Below are 18,620 nucleotides of genomic sequence, written 5' to 3' on the forward strand. Positions count from 1 at the left end.
AAGGAAAATTTTGACATGGCTTTTCCTTAACAAAAGTCAACCCAAGCCCTGGTAGTCAACAAAAAAGTAATTTTGGTTAAGAATTCCAGTTTTTCAGTCAATTATTTATTGGGTAATCTCACCTGTTAAGTCTAACTACTGAATAAATAAATAATCTCCAAACATTTCAGCTTCTATTTTAGTTTCTTAAGTATAAAATAGGTCATATCTTGATGAAAGTCTGATTATAAAATATGTGGTTTCTTTTAATGATTTTATTCACACTCATTGATTCCTTGTGTTGCAAAAGTGTATGTACACAGTTTTCTTCAGCTATAGCTGAAATTATGTCAGCCATGGATTTCATAACTGACATTTGCACTTGTTGATAATACAATGATAAAGATCCACTGTAGTCAGAATCTTGGCACTAATTATTTAAATATGGGAATAAATTGTATACATTCAGACTTTAAGGAAAAATAAAACTATTTACACAACTTTAAGCAGCCATATATGGCAACAAATTAACAAAGTCTGAAACAGTTTAATATAATTGAGAAATGTAGTAGTGGCCATTTATTCATGGAGCTTATTTTTGTATGCACTTCTGCTTCCATAACTAAGCATTCAATGAAAAGCTCCAATGCAGGCTGTGATGAATCCTTCCTTCCCCTTTACTTCTGGCCACATTCTGCTGCTTTAATCTATATTTTATATATTATTCTATATTTATTCTATTCTTTATTCTATAGACTTATTTACAGCATCTGAGTAGTAGTTTCTCTCTTGCAGTTGCTAGTCCATTTGCTATAGCTCTTCCCTTTCCCACCTCTTTCTCTATAGCCCACTGTGGAATTTACCTGAGCTCTCCTGAGCAGCCTCCTTGTGCCACAGCCCAGAGCTGCTGCCTGTGCTCGAAGCCTGGCTCTGGAGTCACCTCCCCACAGGTGACAGCACAGGAGCTGCACAGGGACCCCTCAGAATGGGCTGGAGCAGAACTGACACTCTCTTAATTCAGTAACAGACTGGATCTAACACACTGGAAGTGAAATAGCATAGCAAATAAATAAATAAACACTATTACAATGGATCAGCCAAGTTTTGAATCACATTTTAAATAGTGTACATACAGTTGAGGCAGTGTTCAAAACTTGACTTAAAAATGGACTTATTCAATACATAAATGAGATTAATGTCCCTCATTCAGTCTATTTCATAAATGCATGTCCTTTCTTCTATTTTTTGTTTATGATGAGACTTTTGATAATCAAGAACTTTATATATAATAAAGAACTAAAATGCTGTTAATGCTCTTTCATTTTGTAAAAGAATCAAAATATTCTCCTATTACTCATTTCTTAGCACATACTTAATATCTTTTCCACTGTGGAAATTCTACTTTAAAAGTTACCTACTTGCTACTGTTCTAACTTTTACAGCAATTTGTTTGTTCCTGTTAATGTCTCTTGGCCCTAGAATTAAACTAGAATCTGTAAGAAGAGGCTAATAGAAACCTGTGCATTGCTAATATTTAAGAAAACAGAAAAAATATTATCGTTTATAAAATGTTTGACACTGAACCCTACTCACAGCCTATTTCCAATGTGCTATTAGCTGCAGTGGACAGTTTTACAGATGAGTTTTGCAGTCCTTTCTCTGAGGCTATATCAGATCCAAAGATTTTTGTGACATACTGTTTCGTACCAAAATTATTTAAATACTTAAATAAACAATTTGAAGCAAGTCTTTGAATTCAGAAATTTAAGTACCCATCTCAAACCTTATGCTTGACTCTCATTTTCTAATGCTTATTTTTCAGTGATAAAAATGTGTAAAACAAAATGACAATTAAATGCCAGATGATTCCTATTAGATGTAAAAGGAACTGGAATATCATGTTACTTGTTTTGATCCTGCTCCTTGAATTTAATCTCAGGATTGTGTGGTCTAAGCATATATTTTTCTTTAAAGTAGTGTCATATGATAAACATATTTTTACATATTTACAGAGCACACATTCAGAAGGAATCTAACTTTTCCTACCACCTATATGTATATAAATAGGTGTATATGCAAGAATCAGCTGTTCAATCAACAAGTTATTCATGGAAGAAATTATATGAAGGATTGCATATACTAGGAGAAAAAAATGTAAATATCATTGAAAGATTACATGTAAGATAAGATAGTAACATAGGAAAAATAGAAAATCAGATCAGTTTTAATGCTCAAATCTATTACAGTATTCTTTACGAAGAATTGTGACTAGCAGATCCTCCAAAAGACTTGTACAAAAATCTCCCCTCTGTTCACATTAAGTCTTCTGTATAAAGGTGATACAATTTGGAGTTCAAGGAGTGCTCCCTTCACTGGTCCTTACTACTGCAGAACTCCACAGAATATTTGCTGCTGCATGCTTTTTAAAAAACATTTTCAATAAGATGGAGAGTCTTTACCTAGGAGTGTTGCTTGGAAATAAAAAGAATGCTGAACATACACCTTGGCCATGTTTAGAATAAAAACAAGGAAAAAAACCTCTATGATCACTATTATTGGTTCAATTAGTTTCATACCTTGTAAGTAACTGTAATTAGAAAGGCTGGATAAGCCTCAAGTCTGTGTTATACCTTCCATTTATGTCAGAAGGTGCTAGGTCCCTCTGTCAGAGGGACCATGCGACACCATCGATAATTTCTGTTGAGTCAGTGAAGTCAAGAGTACATTTAACACAAAGCAGTGACAGTACTGTGTGTGCCCCACACTCAGCTACTGAAATAAATGCTACCAGCACTGCACATGACAAACTGATGATGTATTGCTCTGCAAGACCAAGACAACAACAAACCATGTTTACACGTGTATGTTCTGCCTTCTCCTTCCAGAACTGGAAGACCGCAGGCTCCAGGGGAACCTGCCACCCAGCAGGAATAAACTGTGCCTGGGAGATCCCTGGCCATCTCTCCCTTCATGGGAGGAGCCATAGGGCATGACTGCATTCCCAATGGACTGTGCCTTCCTCAGAAGCCTCAGCAAGAGGTACAGCCACACAAAGACCTTTTGACTTGAGTAAGCATAGAATACCTGACAACCCACAATGTCTTCTTCAGGTATAATCATAATTTTATTTTGACACTGTATAAAAACATGATTTTAATATTTAGGTGCACTTAAATAAATGTACTGGACAGATCTATGCATTTGATAAATGGCCTGATGTGTGTTTCAAAAAGCAGTAAATATTCTAAGTGAGGTTCACTTACAGCAGTCATTTGAGTTAGCTTGCAAAACAGATCATAATTTCAGATATATAAATGCTAAATTCTTACATTGTACCAAAAAAACGAAGCTCTCACTCTTAAGCCAAAACAGACCCCTCTTCATAATCCCATGCAGTTATCAGCATGTCTCTTGGATTTATGACTTATGACATTTATTTACCAACAGGTGGTTGCATATCTTGCCATTTATATTTTAAGCAACAGTAAACACAACTAAAAATAAGACAAACAAAATAAAACTCAGTGGTGTTTTTAAAGTGTTTTTAGAGAAAAGCTATATTTATTAGCTAAGTCTTCAAGTAGATCTCACCAGGCCCAGCAATACAGAAGAATACTGCAAGAGCAATAAGGATTTTTAGGGGCATTATGATAGTGTAATGGAAACACATCTGCCCCCAAAAGTCCCTCATTTTCCCTGCGGTTAAAAGCCATGCAGGAAGTGGTGAATGCTGTGGAACATCAAGAATGAAACTATAAAGAAAGTATTTTTAAGTCAGAACAACTTTCCAACAATACCTCAGGATTTCATCATTTTCTGTTAGTCCATTGGATAGTAAAACTGTAGTTTTTCAAGGATCCTCTGAATACATTAGCTCTGGGTGTAGAAAATGGTTCTGTCCACACAATAAAGTGAATTTTGAGGCAGCTGTCTTAGAAATACTATTATTGGTAAGCAAAATACATTTTGCATGAAGACCAGACAATACTAGACAGTTTTTCTTCTTTCAGCTCTCCAAAAAAAAAAAAAAACCAAAAAAAAACCAAACCACACCAAAACAAAACCCCAGGATAGTCATTATTAACTGTTGGCCTGCATTTCTCTTTTTTAAGGATACCTCAGTGACAGAGTGAACATTAGTTTATAGAAGAAAATTATACATAATAGAATTATAGAACATCTTTCATTTTAAAGAATTTTAAGATATTTTCCAAATGAACTGAACTGTCCAGGCAGTTTTCCATACATACAGAAGGACCAGTCAGAGTGAAAATACAAAGTGGAATCCCAATTTAGTAGGCTGAATTGTCCATATTTATAAATATCATTAGTAAAACAAGTAGCACATTTGAACTTTTAAGTTATGCCCATTCATTGGTATGCCCAATGAAAAGTTACTATTTTAAAACAATCCACACTGAATAGCACCTAACAGGCATATTCTTCACAGATTCTTGTAGTACAAAGCATAAAATATAATAATATTGTCGAAAAAAACAATGCTCAATTCTTCACATTATTTAATACATTCTGTGTAATACCTTTGCCCTTTTTTTATGTTAAAATATGAAAAATTAACTAAATTCTTTTCTCAGGTTCCAGAAATTTTAACATGATCTCACTTGCAATTTTTTATGGATGTAAATCCAGTGAATTCAGTGGAGATACTTCTGACTTACAGCAGCATCCAGGCTACTGACAGAGGTGTGTGTGCTTTGTGTGATTTGAAATAGGCCTTTGATTACAAAAAAAAAGCTTTAATACAAACAGCAGCAGCATCAAAGCAGAAAGCAAGATTTTGCTGACCATAAACCAGAAATTTTTAACAGCAGCAATGTGTAACAACTAGAATTACCCTTTCAATACAATTATTGCATTCACTTATTTTTCCTGATGCATATGGGCCAGTCCTGAAACAGCCTGAAATTATTTTTCTCACCTTGTCCTACAACCTTGCCTTGCCAATAGCTGCCTTGTTGGAGATGACAAAATACATTATATATTTTGGGGGGCGGGTGGGGGTGTGGTGTTCTGTTTTAAGTCTTGTCCTGACCTACAAATGAAAATCTTTACTTAAAAAATTAGTGTCTAGATACTATTTTATATTGGTTCATATAGAAAGGCCATGATTGCTGTAAAAGATTTGGACTGTCTGACTGAAGCTGAGATACTTCAAATAGCAAAAATGCATCAATACCACTTTATACTGCTGAATTGTAGTCTCCCCCATTAACAGCTAAATTAAAATTAACAGTATTAACTGAAAAGATTTGTTTAAAAGTTTTTCGTACATATCAACAATGTAAGTATTCAGCATTCTAGGAAATCAGGTAGAACTCAAATTTTTAAGGCTTCTTTTGAGCTGAGCTAGGAGCAGGTATGTTCCAAACAGGGAAAAAAACGCAACAAAACTCTGGAGCCTATCTATAGAGTATTAAGATTCCAATATTTTTAAAAATGGTGGTAATTAGAGAACCTTATATCCAACAGGGAGTCCGAGATCAGGGGTAACTTTCTGGAACCAACTGCTAACATGTAGTCCTGTCAGCTGCACCTCACAAAGCCAGTTACCTCAGTGATGCACTGGACTTTATTTCTGTTGGTATTATCTGAATACAGAATCAATGCCCTTACCTCCAAACCTTATAAACAGGAACTATTTGGGCATTTTGACAACAGGCAAAACCCCTTGATTCTTGGTTTCTTTTTTCCATGTTTATACCTTTACCAAATTCCCTACATGTTTGCACTGTTTGACTGAGAATAGCATATGGCATTGCAGGAAGGGATTAGTGTAGTTATTAACTGATGTGCACTGTGAATTGGGCAAATGATGCTTTAAATTCATTGATTTCACCAGAAGCTCAAGCCATGTCTTCTACTACAGGTGCAGCTTCCAGGTGATAGCAGTGTTTTTCCCCTAATCTTTTAACCCCATTTACAAAAATCCACTTCTTTGTTTTGTTTTTGCTTCATAGGTTTCTAAATACAATTTCCAAGGCAGGCAAAATTATCTTTTCAGTGATGTCTTTAGAAAATGTGCCTGGACATACTGGTTTGTGTTTGCATAGACCTTTCTTGTGGCATGAGGTCCAGGTTCTCCACAGGGAAGCAGTGCTGGTGTGTAACACTGCAACAAGGAGCAAAGAACAAGGCACAGTTTAAAAAGCAGACCTTGGGGGTCTGTGTTCTTGCCCTGGAAAAACTCTGGATAACTTCCTAGGAAAGGACAACTGATTCTGTAGCCTTTAGTAAGGCAAAATTTTAATTGTTCCAGGCCATGAGTTTCCAAACTTGGGGTTGTTACCTCTCTGTCTCTTTTACTGTGGCTGGATCAGAGGGGAGTCACAAAACTTTCCTGTTTCCACACGGGATCAGGAGGTGTCAAAGGTTGAGGCCTTGCTTCAGAAAATACAGGCCCCAGACCAACCTCCAAACCATGCCACAGGATTGCGGGGGAGATCCTGATCTTTTCACTGTTTTCAATAAAATTTCAAAAGTAAACAGATTAGGCCATTTGGTAATCCTCTGCTGATTCAGTGTGTTTGTGAGCTGGTTTTTTAAAGGTTTGCTTAAAAATGCATAAAAGTCATTCTAAAAATGTATTTTTAAATTTATTCTAAATAGAAAGACAGCTAGTAGGACTTTCAATTTTGTAAATTATAAGTGCAATAAATAATTGGGGTTGATTTTCTAATTTTTTTTTCAATAATTAATGACATTTTTATCTGAAAAATTAATTTTTATTACAAACATACCATCTACTTTTTATCTTCTGTAAATTTCTTTTTTCATATCAAATAGCAAGATAGACTGATCCCAGGTATTTAATTATTAATACTGAGGATACACAGTGCACTTCAGGAGTCTCAGCTCTGAGGCCAGCACCCCAAGCTGCACACAAACCTGCTGGGAAAACCAGTGTAAGGGAAAGAGATCAAATTTTTATAACACATATGTTTAGGAAATCTATCAATGTTTTGTCTAATCATCATTAATTTAAGTAACACATACAAAATGCACATACATATAAAGTTTAAAATATATGGATGATATCTATAGCACCAGAAAATTGTCTGTTCTACTGCACACCAGAGACAAACAGGAACTCTTTCTGTAAGCTTACTGATGGGAAAAAAATGTGAATAAAAATATTGTATGAGGAAGGCCTACAGAAGCGTAACTGTGTTCTTTAACACTGCTCATTAATCATTTAAATAGTGTATTAATTCTATAGCTAGGTTATTGGTGCTAGAAGGAATGCAAGTGAATTTTATATATCCTCAGTAAAGAGCCAGATAGAATCTATTTTAAAAAATAATCTAAAAATAGCTGATTTACAAAGTGTGATCTTTACATGGAAGTAGCTGTACAAAATTGCATTTTAATTTAAGAGCTTTTAAGTAACAGTTGGTATGAAGCAACTGTGGTATTTCAGCAGAACAGAGCTGATCTTTGCTGATGTTTGGATGTGTTTCTCTTTTCCCTTAAAGCAAGATCCTCACATTGATCCACTTTCTCATCTCTGATTCTCTGCTCTTACATTCTCAGAATACTAGAGAAGAGACCACAGGAATTAAACCAATCCAAATCTGACAACTAGGAAGACTGAACAAGTCTGGAATGTATTCACAAACTAAGTACTAATATACTCTAGTCTAAGTCAAAAATAAAAAATTTCTACAGTTAAATTTTAACTTAATTTGCTTATGAAAATTTAACCTTTCATAAATGCTGCTTCTGAACAGTATTATTTTCATGGAAAATAGTAGCTAAAAAGCATATTAGTACCACAGTTCTGACCTAAGCTCCCCCAAATCAGATTTCAGTCTTAAACAAGTGAGGAATTTGTTGCACTAAGGTTTGGATACATCCTATTTCACTTTTGTTGCAATTATATTGCTATAAAATGTAAAATGTGAGAATCCTATAGAAAAATCTTGATAACTCATCCTGATATTCATTTGCATAAATGTACAGATCCTGCATATAGTCATCAGATAAATCACATGCCAACAACTTTGCTTTAACAGTGTGTCACTGTCTCACTTCAGCTGAATTTCCAGGCCTTTTTGAAATACTCAAATTGATTCAGTCTGTATAGGTCAGCTCTTAAAATTAACCTGACTGCAGTGACAATGTGATCACAATGTGAATGTCTGGATGTTTATGTGTAGCTTAAGCAGGTGATTAGCTGGCATTAAATGTCAAAACTATGACAGACACGTTTACACCAGCTGAGCTCTTGCATGTATGTTGTGTGCTGTATATGTGAAACATTGTATAAGTTATAATTTCTATCGTGTTCATTCAGTGGTAAATATCTGTGCAGTATATTTGCAACCATGAGAAAGTTCAGTACCTCTACCAGTGTTTTCAACACTTTCTAGAATCCCACAAGGAAAGTACAGCTATGTAACTTTTAAATAAAAACAATACTTCAATTCTTTAGGATATTGATACCAAAATGTAAATAGTAACATGAACTTAAACAGCTCTCTCTAGCAAGCTCAGGTTTACACTGTCTTACAATAATATATTCCACAACTTATACCAGTACAAAAATTAGCAGTCTTTAAATTGACTCATAGATAAAGACCATACACATGTAGACACACATAGACACACAGAAAGGAACATTCAAGAGATACATTACAACTGAATATTTTGTGAGAAAAAAAAAAAAAAAGAGGTGAGGATTGACAATACAATTGCTACCAGCGTTTAAAATATTTTTTCAAGGTTTAAACTGTCTCTATTTTCTAGGGACCATCTTTTCTCCCAATTCACCTGTATTGCATGACCACTCTTTGAAAGGCGACTTTTTCTTCAGCTTTTGCTGGGTTTTTAAGAGAAAACCACCAACAACATTTAGAAAACTTTATGTTTAAGTTTCGGACTTATTTTATTTTCTATCCACTTTTTTTATTGCTGAAGACAACATTAAAGCTAGAACATGATTATTTATTTAAAGTGTATAATAGCCCTTTACTAAGTGCAGCAGTAGTTTACTATTAAGTTTACTGTCCAATGTAAGAGCCATAATGTGCTGTTTTCTTTTGCAGAACAAAGTGACCACCAAAAGCGGGACTTTGTGGGCCAGTTGGATAAAACATAAGCTCATCTCGCCCCCAAAACCCCGACTCTGGAACCACAGCCTTCCAAGATTCAATTTGTAAGTAAAATATCTTTGTAAGATATGCCCAATCAACTGAGTCATTGCTTATAGAGTGGGTAATTTTCAGACTAATCAAAAGAGAACGTTATAGCCCAGTTGCAATACATCCTCCTTCACTTTCTTGACAGCAGGAATTCCTAACAGATACTAATTGATTTTTATTAATATTTTATGAACTATTTATCAAGCAGGTAAGAAGCACCTTTTCTAAGTGTATATAAAATGACACAGAATAACACTTATTAAACCCAGCACTCAAAATATGTATTAAGATTTCTTCTCAAAGTAACAAGTTATTATTTATCTGTTTCACTGTATTTCAGACTAAAGTTGACACATTATAGAGAAATATCTGTAATTTTTCTAAATTTATTAGTACAATAAACTAGAAATTATTTTCACTTTACTTGAAAACAGGTCTCTTCCTTCTAACAATGATAGTTTCAAGTATTCTGCTCTACATCATCATCTTACTACCCTCAATATTATGTTTCATAAGATCTTCTTTCAAAGATGAGAGAAAAAGTAGAAATTCACAGACAAAAGGAACATATATTCTAAATCTTCACTTTATAATTCCAACACAGCTTCTATATAAAATCCATGTTTAAAAGCATTATAGCTTACACTTGGATGGCTGAAGTAGGTTAATGTTGTCAGTTACTTTAAAAGAAACTAATTATTGTCCTTGAAAAGCCATTATTACATTCATTCTGCTTTTGATAATCAAAATGCGGGGCCGAAGAATGCTGTCCTAGCTGAACTGCTTTATAATCACCAAATACATCCTGAAAGGAAAACGAAGAGAAGTTGATGGAAATTCTGGCTAAGTAGAAATGTTTAAATAATTCCTCTTTCTACAGACCATACATTTTAACTGACTTATTTACGGCTGTGTTGATTTAGGAGGTTTTCCTGGCTTTCACACGACCTGATCAGACGGTGCGTATCGACACCCCTCCGCACGCGCATTGCTAGTTATTTGTGCCTGGCGAAAGTCGCCGCAGAAGGCACGCGGAGGCAGCGGGACGGGACCGGTGGCCGGACACCGTGGGGAGCGGACACCGTGGGGAGCGGACACCGTGGGGAGCGGACACCTGTAGCTCCCGAGGGTGCCGGCACGGCGGCAAACCGCCCCTTCCCCGCGGGGCGCGGCGGGCCCGGCGCCCCGCCCGGCGCGCAGCGTCCGCGGCCTGCGGCAGGTGGGCGCGGGGCCGCGCCGCGAGCTGACCGGGGCCGCGCGCCCGGCGATGCGCGGCCCCGCGGCGCCGCCGCTCCCGGGGCGCCTTTCCGCGACCGCGCTGCCTCGGCCGCGCCCGCACGCCCCGGTGCCCGCCCGCCGCGGAGCCGCCCCATCCCCGCGCAGGGCGCGGCCCCGGCTGCCCGCGGAAGGGGGCGCGGGGCGGCGGCCGCACCTGCGGCCTCGCCGGGGACGTCGCGGGGCCGCGCCGCTCCCCGCGGGCTGGCGGGCGGCGCGGAGCGGGGGCGCGGAGGGAGAGCGCAACTCACCACTTGTCAGTGCCCGCGGCGGTGCCCCAGCGAGCCGGGAACGGGAATGGATCAGCGCCCGCAGCGAGCGGGGATCCCGCGCACAGGGAGCCGCTCGCCGGGCAGGTCCCCGTTCTTGAAAGGAGACAGCCCTCCGGTCCTCGCTCCGAGCCGGCTCCTTCCGTTGGCAAAATCCTGACTCATTACATAAAAAGATCACCCTGCCAGGCGCCCTGAAACATTTCTTCATCACGGTCACGCCACAAGCTAAACAAGAGGCCACATCAAGGGGAGGGGGAGAGGGGGGAAGCGGAGAGAAAAAAAAAAAAATCCAGAGGGTTTTTTTCTTTCATTAAGATCCTCTTCCTTGAAAAAAAAGGGGGGGGGGGCGGGGGAGGGGGGAAAGAAGTGCAGAGAGAGAAGAAAAAAAAAAAAACAAAAAACAACAAAGAGCAGCCGCCAGAAAAAAAAAACCACAACAACAACAACAACAAAAACCTAGAGAAGATTCACTCATTGTTGCCACAAAGACACCTCTCCCCTTCCCACTCCTTCTCCATGCTCATTCCTCCAACAGTGCTACAAAGACGTGCAGTCTGCGCCGGGAGTTGTGAGCCCGAGCCGTGAGCTCCTCAACTCCGCGGGGGCCGTGCCAGGAGACCCGGGGCGCACAGTCCTCTGCGGGGAGGTGTGGTGTGTCCAAGACCGTCCGAAAATTATTTTTTTTCCTAGAAACTACCACCAAATATAGTAACAGGGAAGGGGTATTCCTAGAAATTCGGGAGACGTCAGAAAGGGAAGATTTGTGAAATTCAGCTTCACTTCCTGCAGAGGGCTCCCAGCACAGGGATAAAAAAAAGGCAATAAAGTGCTTTTCATGCTTCTCTGATCAGATAATGGTTAAAAAAAAAAAACGGTAAAACACTTAACTCACATTTCTCCGATACAATCTAGTAGTTTTATATGGGAAGAATGCTAATCAGTAACATCCTTTCCTCATTTTCTAATAATGTTTATTAGATGTCTATCTCCTGTATTTATTTTTTCCACATTCTTGTATCAGACCTATGCACGCAGCAAATAAAAGGAATGTGCATATGAGTGAAAAATGGGCCAAATGATAACCCTCCCACATATCACAGAAACACTGAGTGTGTGTTGTGTGTTATTTTAAACAGGCTTTGCCGTTTGCATCTTTCATGCTACACTGATGTGAATAATTCATGTTCCCACTGTAGACGTGTGCAATATTGTTACTCGCATGAACTGGAATTTGTAGGTTGGCTTTTATTTAAGGGCTTTAACACTGAGTATTGCTGAGCACTGTCAGTCCCCATGGACTTAATGGTATCTTAGGCTCTTAATTAATTCAGTTCAGCAATTCACAGGATCAGGCCCTGACCGACTAACGGAGACCCGCACGCTGTCAGGAGCCACATTATTCCTCATGTGTCTCCTAAATCTCTGTTTGCTTTGTGCTAGTGTCTAACACCCAATTCATTCTGACTCATACCTTTAAAAACACTATTTGATATGTTTCATAGGAAGCAGAATTGAATGTTTGCAAAGCAGAGACAAATGAAGATGTTATTATAATCTTAATTATATAAAGATGTCAGTGCATTTGTAATAAAGCATTATTTATCCAGGAATAGTAAAGGTTGCTATAAAAACCACAAAGCCAGCTTTTGGGGGAAGATAATAGATTTCAATGTGTGCAACTCTTGCAGGTTAATTGGATTTCCTTAATGAAATTCTCCTCAGCCACATGAAATCCTTGGGTTTGTCTTTGAATTTCATTATGACTTGCAGAGTCTTCTCTGCCCCCAAATCAAATGCAATAAAAACACTGGAGTTGGCTTCACTTCAGTGTTTTATGAACACTCACATTTAATCAAAACTTGGTTACAGACACCTTGTCTGTTGGAAGGGGAATTAGCTGAGTTCACCTGACACTCCTGAGTGTGCTTTTACTCCTAAATGTGTTTTAACTGTTATTGCAGTGCTCAGTAAACAATTGACTCAACATACAGACCCAGGTTTCACCAACATGTGCCCACAGTGTTTCGTTAGCAATAATGCCTGGTTAGAAGTAGATTTACTTTAAGTAATCTCCTGGAATTCAAAACAGCTCTAGTTAATTGCAAAAAGGCCTTTTTAATCTGGCTGGCTTACTTACGGCACACTGCTCCACTCTGCCTGTCACTCTCATTTCCTGAGTGAAAAAGTGAATGGTAGCTTCAAGCTCAGGATCTTTCAATCATTAAAAGAAATGGATGTGCTGTCCTCTGTTGGTCATACTGGTTGTCACAAGTAATATTAAATTTAAAAGGCAGCAAGAGGCAGTTATAGCGACAAAGAAAAAAAAGAATATGAAACTAAATTGTTTCACCTTCTGCATTCACCAATAACACTGCACAGTGTAGGGGATTTTTTTTTTAATTATGCAGTGATAGAAATTGGATTATGGAGAGGACTCATTTCACATGACTGTAGTACAAATTCTGCCCTGGCATTCCCTGGCCCCCGGCTGTTGGTTCACCCTCTGTGCCTGGTGTGTGGGTGCCACAGTGAGCTGCAGGTACCCTTGAGAGCCAGCGCGTGGCCAGAGAGGAAGTTTGGGGTTTAAATTTCACATCCCCCAGTCTGGTCTGGGGACAGGGCCATGTGTGCCAGTCAGTGCTCAGTGTGGTGACCCGTGTGCTGTGGTGCCATGGCAGCTGGGCAGCCCCTCTGGGCACGGTGGCGATGGCAGCCCGGCCTTTGGTGGGGTGGGGGATGCACGTTCCCGCTCGGCCTCTGCCGGGGTCCCTGTGAGCCCTGCTGTGCTGAAATGCCCTCTCTGAGCACTGCTGCTAAGCCTCGCTGGCTGCTCAGTTCAGCAATAATATGTAGCATCTGGAGAGGATTGGAGGGATTGTAGCAAGGATGATTAGAGGTGTAGAAAACCTGGCCTAAAAGGAGAGATTTTAAAATTTGGGCATTGTGTTGTCTAAAAAGAAGAAAGTTGAAGGCAAATAGAGCAACACTGTAAAAAGGTTTAACATCAAGTAAATTAATTCATTGTGGCAGCAGACCTGTGCGATATGTTAGTTATGATATGATAGTTATTTCTACTTCTTAACTGCTGCTGGAGTTATATTTCTGGGCTGCACAAGTTTCTCCTAGGCTGCACAAGTTTCTCCTAGGCTGTGAGTGCACAGATAGTTTTCTAATTACAAAATTAATTTCAAGTAGATAACCACAAGACATGTCTTAAAATGTTACATAGCAACATTGTTATCATGCTAATAGTTTTGCAATATTACTCAACAAAATGTAAGTTCTGTCTGCAAACTGTGGAAAAACAGGCTCTGTGTTATCTGATTTCTGTGTCATCTAACACAGGCCTCAAACCATCATTAAGAGGGTCAGACACAGCCACAGCTCTTATGCATACCTGGTTTTGTCCTAGAAATGTATTATTTCCCAAAAACAAGCACAAATATATGAAAGCTTTACTTTACTCGTCAGTGGCAAGGTGGCTTATCTCCACCCTCCCTGAGAGGCTTAACCCTGAGACTGTAGTAAACAGAAAGCAGTATTTATCAGATATGTGTTTTGTCCTTGAGTTTGATTTTTGCATTTAGTTTTTACAACTCTCCTATGAAAGTAGTTTCAGGGACATGGATGTACCTCACTGTCCTTTGTATCCATAATTAAAAATATCTAAGAATATTTACAAAATACAGTGTAAATAATTAAGGACATTTATTTCTGTTCATACAACAAATGTACAGTTTATATTCCTGACAACAGTGGTGCAGAATATGAGAGGAAGATTTGTCAGGCAGAGAACAAAATTGATTGTGTGGACACGGTGGTCAGTAAAATTTCAAATGGTAAGTAAATATCAAACATGAATCAATAAAGATTTCCTTCAATTAGCAATTCTTTTCCTATTCACACTGTTAGGATGTGTTTAAGTGCTGTCAGCCCATTAACTGTGTGGGTAGGTTTGGTGCCTGGTCCCGCCAGTGTCACTGAGTTGGACCTCCTGGCCACTTGTGGTCCTGCTGGATCATCTGTGTGCAAAGCACCCAGTGTTTGTTTCACTTGGAGAAGGGGCCACTGCTGGGCTCCTGTGAGCGTAACCACCACACCCTTTCCTTACCCATTTTCAGTGTCACGGGGAGTTTTTTTTATTAGAAGATAGAAAATGTAAAGTACACACTAATCAGATTGCAAATAATCCTTCTAAGTGGTTAGTGATACACATGAAGAAACCTCATGGTTTACTAATCAGAAGACAGAACCAAATTAATAAATATTTAATTACACGGTGGCAGGGTAGGGATGAACCAATGACAGGGACCTCGGGGATTACAGGATAGCTGCAGACTCTGGAGAAGGCTCTCTTCAAACAAGAGTTTGAAGGAGCTGGAGGATCTCTTCTAACAAGACCCTGCAGAGGCTCCACTTGTTCCTCCCAGGAATGACTGCATGATAAGGTCGGCACCAGCACTTGCCTCAAGAGTGCTATGTAGAAAAGGCGTTTGACATGACTTCCACTTGGCCTCAGCAGTCACCTTGGCCTTTCACATTTCAAACTTTTTTTGTTTCTTCAGGCTGAGCTGAGGGTCTCTTGAAAACAGGATTAGGCTCCAAGAAAAAAACGAAGAAAAACTGTTCTGTTCCTGCAGATGTGAGGAAGGCTGTTGTGCAGCCGCTGAGGCACGGACAGGAACGACCGAGGTGGAGGCAGGGATGGCACGGCATTCACCAGAGCCCTTTGCTAGGGCCGGAGGAGCCGCCGCCGCCGGTGCGAGACCCGTGGCTGGGTACCTGCGCTCGGGGGGAGCCGGGGACCCGTCCGGGGGGAGCGGCTCTACTGCTGCCGGAGCTCTGCAGAGCCGCCATGCCCGGCGCCGGGCGGGTCGGGTCGGACGCTCCATGGAACGGTCTCGGCTGCGGCCGCCGGGCCGGGGCTCCGCCTCCCCCCAAAAAGGAGGGGGAGACTTCCCGCCTGCGCGGACCCGCCAAGGCACGGACGGGGTTCGAACCCGTGATCTTCGGTTTACGAGACCGACGCCTTACCACTTGGCCACCGCGCCTGCGTTAAGAGGTTCTCCTGACGCCCTTCTATCGCTGGCGCCACTCCCGCGCGCCTGCCCACGGCCCGCCCTCGCGCGTGCCTGCGCTGACACCTGCCGGGGGCGCGCGGCCCTGAGGCGCTGAGGGGGCGGACGAGGCGGGAGGGATCGACCGGGACTGCCCCCGCTCCCCGTCTCGTTCTGGCTCTCGCTCTCACTCTCCCTTCTCCTTCGTCTCCCTCTGTCTCTCGCTCTCTCCCGCTCTTGGAGCTGCCAGGAGCCTCCCCTCCGGCTGTGGAGGCGTTCTGAGGCAGCGCCCTCTGCAGCGTCGGCCCCGGGGCTCTGAGGGTGCGGTGCCGGGAGACGGCACTCGAGGGGCTGCTTCACACCGGCCAGCGCGGCTTAGAGAGGGAGAAAAAAACGGGGTTAAAATTTTCCTCCACCAAGAAGAGAAGCTGGAGTGCAAAACGTTGGGATAACTAAATGGTAAATACTAAATTAAACACACTTGCTGCCTGGTAGCTGTTCCCTCAAAAAAACTCAGTGTTGTGAATTGCAGAAAATATATTTACTAGACATTTTCTAGACGGGATCTCCTAGATTTTTACAAGTGTGACCTGAAAACAGAAGTTTTAGTTTTCTTTTAATGTTCATTGTGGAGGTCTGTTTAAATTCTCCATGAAACTGTTGCTTGATATCCAAGTTTTATATTCTTTTTGGTGTGGTTTTGGTTTCCTTGTGGAAGAAGCATGTGAACATTCTACAGAGGTACCATTGTAAAGGTTTAGATCAGAGTAGTGATTTGGTAGTGCCATAATGCAGGTGCGTTACAAGGTTGATAAAGAACCAAAATAACTTGGCTTAGAGGAGACTTTCAAAGGTCCTGTAGTTGAACCACCCTGCAGTGAGCAGGGAAATACGTAGCCTTTTGGGATGTTCTTTGAACTCTCATAATGGAAAGTCATGCTTGATACCTTGACTGTATGAAAAAAATTTATTTCTTTAAAACTTATCATTTGTTAGTTTGTCTGTGATAACTCTATGCCTGCCTGTATTTAGACAGAGTGATTTGAATTAGCTTGCCCTGCAGTGAAAAGTGTTTAATTTGAATTACCTTACTGGATAGTCAGCCTTTGTTAAGTGTGTTTGCTGCTACCTTGGATAAACTGCCCCAAAAGTGACCTGGTTTTCCAGTCCCTATGGGCATAACTGATGGCCTGGCCAATCCGAATGCTTGCTGGAATTTAACTGCTAGTCTTGTTCATCACAGGCCCTCATCTGGACTATGGAAAGCTGGGAAATGAGAATAGCACTGTTGTATTCTTCGTTTGTCTTGTCAGTGTAATCACTGCAGCATTTTGAAGTGTGATGGTGTGTAGGAGTGGAAGCTGCCTGCCTCAACTCTCACCCCTGTAATGTTTATGAACAGGGTGGCCTCAGAGAGCCTCTCATCTCCCCTGGCTGAAGGAGTTACTCTTAGTATTACCAAGCTGGCAGCAGAAAGTTCAGTTTTTATCATTCATGTTTGACTGATGATATGCCATTTCTGGCCTGCTTGCTTATTAAAAAATATGTTCTTTTATGTGCCATACTTGCCAGTTGTAACTTGTCATCACAATTCCTGTGCAGCTCACATCTGTGTTTATGAATGGTTTTGGATCCTTGTGAGCGGAGAGGTAATTCTGTGGTGAGTGCAAGGACTGTTTGAATTGTTGGTGGAATTCATGTGGGTTTTATGTCTTCAAATATACTACATTTTAATAACTGTATTCGCTTGGCATTGGGAATAGTATTCAATGGTAAATCAACTTCTATTCATCAAGTTCTTCCTTAGCTGTATGGGGAGATGAAAACTTCAATTTTAATTAATAAAGATCTTCTAACTAGATTAAGAGGAAATGCTTGATAAGGTTTAAAAAAATTGTCTACTCTCTGAGCCTAACTTCCTTAGTGTGTCTGGAGAAACTTTCTGTCTAAACAAAGTGCTGTTTATTGGTGAGCTGATTTATCACAATAGTTTTTATAATTTAAAAAGTTACCTTGATTTTAAAAAACTGTAATTGCTCTTTCAGTGGCTGGATACTTTTGTTTGGAAGTGTCTTTTATGCTGGCCCTTACCCTTGTTTGAGCTGGATGTTAAAGCCCTTCCTCCATGCTGAATCCTCCGTGTGGATTAAGGGCTGCTCTCTTCTGACACAAGCTTCTTTTAAACACAACATGGCTTTTCAAAAGGGAAGTCTTAAAGGACTCTATTGCTAAAAATATACTGTCAGAGATTTTGTTGGATGGAGGAATAATCACCTGTTGTTTTTTTTTTCATTCTTTCCTTAGCCTCACACATATGAGATGGAGGTGGTGCTTTAGGAGAGGCTTTGATGTCTGTTTCATGTGCAATACAAGGCCTTTCAACACATTCCCTGACTCTTCTGAGATACAGGGGAACAATCCTATTTACATAGATTTGGTGCAATTGAATTTTATATAGACTTGCTATGGGATGCTGAGGAGCTGGAATACTCCTCAGTTGCAGTTACTTGAGCTTTGACTTTGACTTAGCTGTATGAAAGAATTTCTGTTCACTATTTTAGTTTCTAATCCACAGCACTTGTCTTGGAAGGGGTTCAAGAATGATGCAGTAGATGGCAAAATGGCCCTGCAGTCCTTTTTCTGCACAGAAGACGGGAGACTCACAGGTAATTTTTTTACATGAAGGCAAGTATTTATCTTAGAGCTTCTCATTTCTTTCATGGATAAACAACTTGAAGAAAAAAAAAACCCAAGTCCTGGCTGTTGTCTCTCAGAAGCTCTAATTTGTTACTTTGATTTTGTGTTAGAAATGTCTTGGTAAAGTAGCAGACTATACTTTGAGGTGTGGGGAAACCATGTGATTTCTTTACCATCAA

At 40.3% G+C, this 18,620-nt stretch overlaps 1 long non-coding RNA gene and 1 other non-coding gene across 4 annotated transcripts in view; one reads left to right on the plus strand and one right to left on the minus strand.

The window, feature by feature from the left end:
* Window positions 1-15,666: 15,666 nt before the first annotated feature.
* TRNAT-CGU (transfer RNA threonine (anticodon CGU)) lies at window positions 15,667-15,738 on the minus strand. Its single transcript has one exon. It is a non-coding gene; the product is annotated as a tRNA-Thr (tRNA).
* Window positions 15,739-15,776: 38 nt separating this feature from the next.
* Window positions 15,777-18,620, plus strand: part of LOC128815259 (uncharacterized) — a 33,605-nt gene continuing 30,761 nt past the window's right edge. The window contains exons 1-3 of one of the 3 annotated variants that reach the window (XR_008439597.1): window positions 15,777-16,203; window positions 17,347-17,404; window positions 18,320-18,410. This is a non-coding gene — a long non-coding RNA (uncharacterized LOC128815259). The remainder of the gene's footprint in view (window positions 16,204-17,346; window positions 17,405-18,319; window positions 18,411-18,620) is intronic. The other 2 variants (XR_008439595.1, XR_008439596.1) reach the window with 2 other exon arrangements.

The sequence above is a fragment of the Vidua macroura genome, chromosome 16 (assembly GCF_024509145.1).
Source record: "Vidua macroura isolate BioBank_ID:100142 chromosome 16, ASM2450914v1, whole genome shotgun sequence".
Classification (NCBI taxonomy): domain Eukaryota; kingdom Metazoa; phylum Chordata; class Aves; order Passeriformes; family Viduidae; genus Vidua; species Vidua macroura.